This window comes from Oncorhynchus gorbuscha, unplaced genomic scaffold (genome assembly GCF_021184085.1).
Source record: "Oncorhynchus gorbuscha isolate QuinsamMale2020 ecotype Even-year unplaced genomic scaffold, OgorEven_v1.0 Un_scaffold_1490, whole genome shotgun sequence".
Lineage (NCBI taxonomy): Eukaryota > Metazoa > Chordata > Actinopteri > Salmoniformes > Salmonidae > Oncorhynchus > Oncorhynchus gorbuscha.
In genome coordinates this window covers 110,001-118,197 of record NW_025746255.1, presented here as the reverse complement: position 1 = coordinate 118,197, position 8,197 = coordinate 110,001, and positions in this window count along the sequence as shown.

Below are 8,197 nucleotides of genomic sequence, written 5' to 3'. Positions count from 1 at the left end.
TTAGACAGAGCAGGAAGGACACATCATTCTGACCTGTTAACTCCTCCTCTCATTAGACAGAGCAGGAAGGACACATCATTCTGACCTGTTAACTCCTCCTCTCATTAGACAGAGCAGGAAGGAAACATCATTCTGACCTGTTAACTCCTCCTCTCATTAGACAGAGCAGGAAGGACACATCATTCTGACCTGTTAACTCCTCCTCTCATTAGACAGAGCAGGAAGGACACATCATTCTGACCTGTTAACTCCTCCTCTCATTAGACAGAGCAGGAAGGACACATCATTCTGACCTGTTAACTCCTCCTCTCATTAGACAGAGCAGGAAGGACACATCATTCTGACCTGTTAACTCCTCCTCTCATCTCATTCTGAGACATTAGACAGAGCAGGAAGGACACATCATTCTGACCTGTTAACTCCTCCTCTCATTAGACAGAGCAGGAAGGACACATCATTCTGACCTGTTAACTCCTCCTCTCATTAGACAGAGCAGGAAGGACACATCATTCTGACCTGTTAACTCCTCCTCTCATTAGACAGAGCAGGAAGGACACATCATTCTGACCTGTTAACTCCTCCTCTCATTAGACAGAGCAGGAAGGACACATCATTCTGACCTGTTAACTCCTCCTCTCATTAGACAGAGACAGAGCAGGAAGGACACATCATTCTGACCTGTTAACTCCTCCTCTCATTAGACAGAGACAGAGGACAGGAAGGACACATCATTCTGACCTGTTAACTCCTCCTCTCATTAGACAGAGCAGGAAGGACACATCATTCTGACCTGTTAACTCCTCCTCTCATTAGACAGAGCAGGAAGGACACATCATTCTGACCTGTTAACTCCTCCTCTCATTAGACAGAGCAGGAAGGACACATCATTCTGACCTGTTAACTCCTCCTCTCATTAGACAGAGACAGAGCAGGAAGGACACATCATTCTGACCTGTTAACTCCTCCTCTCATTAGACAGAGCAGGAAGGACACATCATTCTGACCTGTTAACTCCTCCTCTCATTAGACAGAGCAGGAAGGACACATCATTCTGACCTGTTAACTCCTCCTCTCATTAGACAGAGCAGGAAGGACACATCATTCTGACCTGTTAACTCCTCCTCTCATTAGACAGAGCAGGAAGGACACATCATTCTGACCTGTTAACTCCTCCTCTCATTAGACAGAGCAGGAAGGACACATCATTCTGACCTGTTAACTCCTCCTCTCATTAGACAGAGGACATCATTCTGACCTGTTAACTCCTCCTCTCATTAGACAGAGCAGGAAGGACACATCATTCTGACCTGTTAACTCCTCCTCTCATTAGACAGAGCAGGAAGGACACATCATTCTGACCTGTTAACTCCTCCTCTCATTAGACAGAGCAGGAAGGACACATCATTCTGACCTGTTAACTCCTCCTCTCATTAGACAGAGCAGGAAGGACACATCATTCTGACCTGTTAACTCCTCCTCTCATTAGACAGAGACAGGAAAGGACACATCATTCTGACCTGTTAACTCCTCCTCTCATTAGACAGAGCAGGAAGGACACATCATTCTGACCTGTTAACTCCTCCTCTCATTAGACAGAGCAGGAAGGATACATCATTCTGACCTGTTAACTCCTCCTCTCATTAGACAGAGCAGGAAGGACACATCATTCTGACCTGTTAACTCCTCCTCTCATTAGACAGAGCAGGAAGGACACATCATTCTGACCTGTTAACTCCTCCTCTCATTAGACAGAGAGAGCAGGAAGGACACATCATTCTGACCTGTTAACTCCTCCTCTCATTAGACAGAGCAGGAAGGACACATCATTCTGACCTGTTAACTCCTCCTCTCATTAGACAGAGCAGGAAGGACACATCATTCTGACCTGTTAACTCCTCCTCTCATTAGACAGAGCAGGAAGGACACATCATTCTGACCTGTTAACTCCTCCTCTCATTAGACAGAGCAGGAAGGACACATCATTCTGACCTGTTAACTCCTCCTCTCATTAGACAGAGCAGGAAGGAAACATCATTCTGACCTGTTAACTCCTCCTCTCATTAGACAGAGCAGGAAGGACACATCATTCTGACCTGTTAACTCCTCCTCTCATTAGACAGAGCAGGAAGGACACATCATTCTGACCTGTTAACTCCTCCTCTCATTAGACAGAGCAGGAAGGACACATCATTCTGACCTGTTAACTCCTCCTCTCATTAGACAGAGCAGGAAGGACACATCATTCTGACCTGTTAACTCCTCCTCTCATTAGACAGAGCAGGAAGGACACATCATTCTGACCTGTTAACTCCTCCTCTCATTAGACAGAGCAGGAAGGACACATCATTCTGACCTGTTAACTCCTCCTCTCATTAGACAGAGCAGGAAGGACACATCATTCTGACCTGTTAACTCCTCCTCTCATTAGACAGAGCAGGAAGGACACATCATTCTGACCTGTTAACTCCTCCTCTCATTAGACAGAGCAGGAAGGACACATCATTCTGACCTGTTAACTCCTCCTCTCATTAGACAGAGCAGGAAGGACACATCATTCTGACCTGTTAACTCCTCCTCTCATTAGACAGAGCAGGAAGGACACATCATTCTGACCTGTTAACTCCTCCTCTCATTAGACAGAGCAGGAAGGACACATCATTCTGACCTGTTAACTCCTCCTCTCATTAGACAGAGCAGGAAGGACACATCATTCTGACCTGTTAACTCCTCCTCTCATTAGACAGAGCAGGAAGGACACATCATTCTGACCTGTTAACTCCTCCTCTCATTAGACAGAGCAGGAAGGACACATCATTCTGACCTGTTAACTCCTCCTCTCATTAGACAGAGACAGAGAAAGGACACATCATTCTGACCTGTTAACTCCTCCTCTCATTAGACAGAGCAGGAAGGACACATCATTCTGACCTGTTAACTCCTCCTCTCATTAGACAGAGCAGGAAGGACACATCATTCTGACCTGTTAACTCCTCCTCTCATTAGACAGAGCAGGAAGGACACATCATTCTGACCTGTTAACTCCTCCTCTCATTAGACAGAGCAGGAAGGACACATCATTCTGACCTGTTAACTCCTCCTCTCATTAGACAGAGACAGAGCAGGAAGGACACATCATTCTGACCTGTTAACTCCTCCTCTCATTAGACAGAGCAGGAAGGAAGGACACATCATTCTGACCTGTTAACTCCTCCTCTCATTAGACAGAGCAGGAAGGACACATCATTCTGACCTGTTAACTCCTCCTCTCATTAGACAGAGCAGGAAGGACACATCATTCTGACCTGTTAACTCCTCCTCTCATTAGACAGAGCAGGAAGGACACATCATTCTGACCTGTTAACTCCTCCTCTCATTAGACAGAGAGCAGGAAGGACAGACCTGTTAACATTAGACAGAGCAGGAAGGACACATCATTCTGACCTGTTAACTCCTCCTCTCATTAGACAGAGCAGGAAGGACACATCATTCTGACCTGTTAACTCCTCCTCTCATTAGACAGAGCAGGAAGGACACATCATTCTGACCTGTTAACTCCTCCTCTCATTAGACAGAGCAGGAAGGACACATCATTCTGACCTGTTAACTCCTCCTCTCATTAGACAGAGCAGGAAGGACACATCATTCTGACCTGTTAACTCCTCCTCTCATTAGACAGAGCAGGAAGGACACATCATTCTGACCTGTTAACTCCTCCTCTCATTAGACAGAGACAGAGCAAAGGAAGGACATCATTCTGACCTGTTAACTCCTCCTCTCATTAGACAGAGCAGGAAGGACACATCATTCTGACCTGTTAACTCCTCCTCTCATTAGACAGAGCAGGAAGGACACATCATTCTGACCTGTTAACTCCTCCTCTCATTAGACAGAGCAGGAAGGACACATCATTCTGACCTGTTAACTCCTCCTCTCATTAGACAGAGACAGAGCAGGAAGGACACATCATTCTGACCTGTTAACTCCTCCTCTCATTAGACAGAGCAGGAAGGACACATCATTCTGACCTGTTAACTCCTCCTCTCATTAGACAGAGCAGGAAGGACACATCATTCTGACCTGTTAACTCCTCCTCTCATTAGACAGAGCAGGAAGGACACATCATTCTGACCTGTTAACTCCTCCTCTCATTAGACAGAGCAGGAAGGACACATCATTCTGACCTGTTAACTCCTCCTCTCATTAGACAGAGCAGGAAGGACACATCATTCTGACCTGTTAACTCCTCCTCTCATTAGACAGAGCAGGAAGGACACATCATTCTGACCTGTTAACTCCTCCTCTCATTAGACAGAGCAGGAAGGACACATCATCATTCTGACCTGTTAACTCCTCCTCTCATTAGACCTGTTAACTCCTCCTCTCATTAGACAGAGCAGGAAAGGACACATCATTCTGACCTGTTAACTCCTCCTCTCATTAGACAGAGGAAGGACAGACCTGAAGGACACATCATTCTGACCTGTTAACTCCTCCTCTCATTAGACAGAGCAGGAAGGACACATCATTCTGACCTGTTAACTCCTCCTCTCATTAGACAGAGCAGGAAGGACACATCATTCTGACCTGTTAACTCCTCCTCTCATTAGACAGAGCAGGAAGGACACATCATTCTGACCTGTTAACTCCTCCTCTCATTAGACAGAGCAGGAAGGACACATCATTCTGACCTGTTAACTCCTCCTCTCATTAGACAGAGCAGGAAGGACACATCATTCTGACCTGTTAACTCCTCCTCTCATTAGACAGAGCAGGAAGGACACATCATTCTGACCTGTTAACTCCTCCTCTCATTAGACAGAGCAGGAAGGACACATCATTCTGACCTGTTAACTCCTCCTCTCATTAGACAGAGCAGGAAGGACACATCATTCTGACCTGTTAACTCCTCCTCTCATTAGACAGAGCAGGAAGGACACATCATTCTGACCTGTTAACTCCTCCTCTCATTAGACAGAGCAGGAAGGACACATCATTCTGACCTGTTAACTCCTCCTCTCATTAGACAGAGCAGGAAGGACACATCATTCTGACCTGTTAACTCCTCCTCTCATTAGACAGAGCAGGAAGGACACATCATTCTGACCTGTTAACTCCTCCTCTCATTAGACAGAGCAGGAAGGACACATCATTCTGACCTGTTAACTCCTCCTCTCATTAGACAGAGCAGGAAGGACACATCATTCTGACCTGTTAACTCCTCCTCTCATTAGACAGAGCAGGAAGGACACATCATTCTGACCTGTTAACTCCTCCTCTCATTAGACAGAGCAGGAAGGACACATCATTCTGACCTGTTAACTCCTCCTCTCATTAGACAGAGCAGGAAGGACACATCATTCTGACCTGTTAACTCCTCCTCTCATTAGACAGAGCAGGAAGGAAACATCATTCTGACCTGTTAACTCCTCCTCTCATTAGACAGAGCAGGAAGGACACATCATTCTGACCTGTTAACTCCTCCTCTCATTAGACAGAGCAGGAAGGACACATCATTCTGACCTGTTAACTCCTCCTCTCATTAGACAGAGCAGGAAGGACACATCATTCTGACCTGTTAACTCCTCCTCTCATTAGACAGAGCAGGAAGGACACATCATTCTGACCTGTTAACTCCTCCTCTCATTAGAGCAGAGCAGGAAGGACACATCATTCTGACCTGTTAACTCCTCCTCTCATTAGACAGAGCAGGAAGGACACATCATTCTGACCTGTTAACTCCTCCTCTCATTAGACAGAGCAGGAAGGACACATCATTCTGACCTGTTAACTCCTCCTCTCATTAGACAGAGCAGGAAGGACACATCATTCTGACCTGTTAACTCCTCCTCTCATTAGACAGAGCAGGAAGGACACATCATTCTGACCTGTTAACTCCTCCTCTCATTAGACAGAGACAGAGCAGGAAGGACACATCATTCTGACCTGTTAACTCCTCCTCTCATTAGACAGAGCAGGAAGGACACATCATTCTGACCTGTTAACTCCTCCTCTCATTAGACAGAGCAGGAAGGACACATCATTCTGACCTGTTAACTCCTCCTCTCATTAGACAGAGCAGGAAGGACACATCATTCTGACCTCCTCCTCTCATTAGACAGAGCAGGAAGGACACATCATTCTGACTGTTAACCTCCTCTCATTAGACAGAGCAGGAAGGAAACATCATTCTGACCTGTTAACTCCTCCTCTCATTAGACAGAGCAGGAAGGACACATCATTCTGACCTGTTAACTCCTCCTCTCATTAGACAGAGCAGGAAGGAAACATCATTCTGACCTGTTAACTCCTCCTCTCATTAGACAGAGCAGGAAGGACACATCATTCTGACCTGTTAACTCCTCCTCTCATTAGACAGAGACAGAGCAGGAAGGACACATCATTCTGACCTGTTAACTCCTCCTCTCATTAGACAGAGCAGGAAGGACACATCATTCTGACCTGTTAACTCCTCCTCTCATTAGACAGAGCAGGAAGGACACATCATTCTGACCTGTTAACTCCTCCTCTCATTAGACAGAGCAGGAAGGACACATCATTCTGACCTGTTAACTCCTCCTCTCATTAGACAGAGCAGGAAGGACACATATTCTGACCTGTTACAGAGCAGGAAGGACACATCATTCTGACCTGTTAACTCCTCCTCTCATTAGACAGAGCAGGAAGGAAACATCATTCTGACCTGTTAACTCCTCCTCTCATTAGACAGAGCAGGAAGGACACATCATTCTGACCTGTTAACTCCTCCTCTCATTAGACAGAGCAGGAAGGAAACATCATTCTGACCTGTTAACTCCTCCTCTCATTAGACAGAGCAGGAAGGACACATCATTCTGACCTGTTAACTCCTCCTCTCATTAGACAGAGCAGGAAGGACACATCATTCTGACCTGTTAACTCCTCCTCTCATTAGACAGAGCAGGAAGGAAACATCATTCTGACCTCATTAGACAGAGCAGGAAGGATACATCATTCTGACTGTTAACTCCTCCTCTCATTAGACAGAGCAGGAAGGACACATCATTCTGACCTGTTAACTCCTCCTCTCATTAGACAGAGCAGGAAGGACACATCATTCTGACCTGTTAACTCCTCCTCTCATTAGACAGAGCAGGAAGGACACATCATTCTGACCTGTTAACTCCTCCTCTCATTAGACAGAGCAGGAAAGGACACATCATTCTGACCTGTTAACTCCTCCTCTCATTAGACAGAGCAGGAAGGACAGACCTGATTAGACAGAGCAGGAAGGACATCATTCTGACCTGTTAACTCCTCCTCTCATTAGACAGACAGAGCAGGAAGGACACATCATTCTGACCTGTTAACTCCTCCTCTCATTAGACAGAGCAGGAAGGACACATCATTCTGACCTGTTAACTCCTCCTCTCATTAGACAGAGCAGGAAGGACACATCATTCTGACCTGTTAACTCCTCCTCTCATTAGACAGAGCAGGAAGGACACATCATTCTGACCTGTTAACTCCTCCTCTCATTAGACAGAGCAGGAAGGACACATCATTCTGACCTGTTAACTCCTCCTCTCATTAGACAGAGCAGGAAAGACACATCATTCTGACCTGTTAACTCCTCCTCTCATTAGACAGAGCAGGAAGGACACATCATTCTGACCTGTTAACTCCTCCTCTCATTAGACAGAGCAGGAAGGACACATCATTCTGACCTGTTAACTCCTCCTCTCATTAGACAGAGCAGGAAGGACACATCATTCTGACCTGTTAACTCCTCCTCTCATTAGACAGAGCAGGAAGGACACATCATTCTGACCTGTTAACTCCTCCTCTCATTAGACAGAGCAGGAAGGACACATCATTCTGACCTGTTAACTCCTCCTCTCATTAGACAGAGCAGGAAGGACACATCATTCTGACCTGTTAACTCCTCCTCTCATTAGACAGAGCAGGAAGGACACATCATTCTGACCTGTTAACTCCTCCTCTCATTAGACAGAGCAGGAAGGACACATCATTCTGACCTCTCCTCCTCTCATTAGACAGAGCAGGAAGGACACATCATTCTGACCTGTTAACTCCTCCTCTCATTAGACAGAGCAGGAAGGACACATCATTCTGACCTGTTAACTCCTCCTCTCATTAGACAGAGCAGGAAAGACACATCATTCTGACCTGTTAACTCCTCCTCTCATTAGACAGAGCA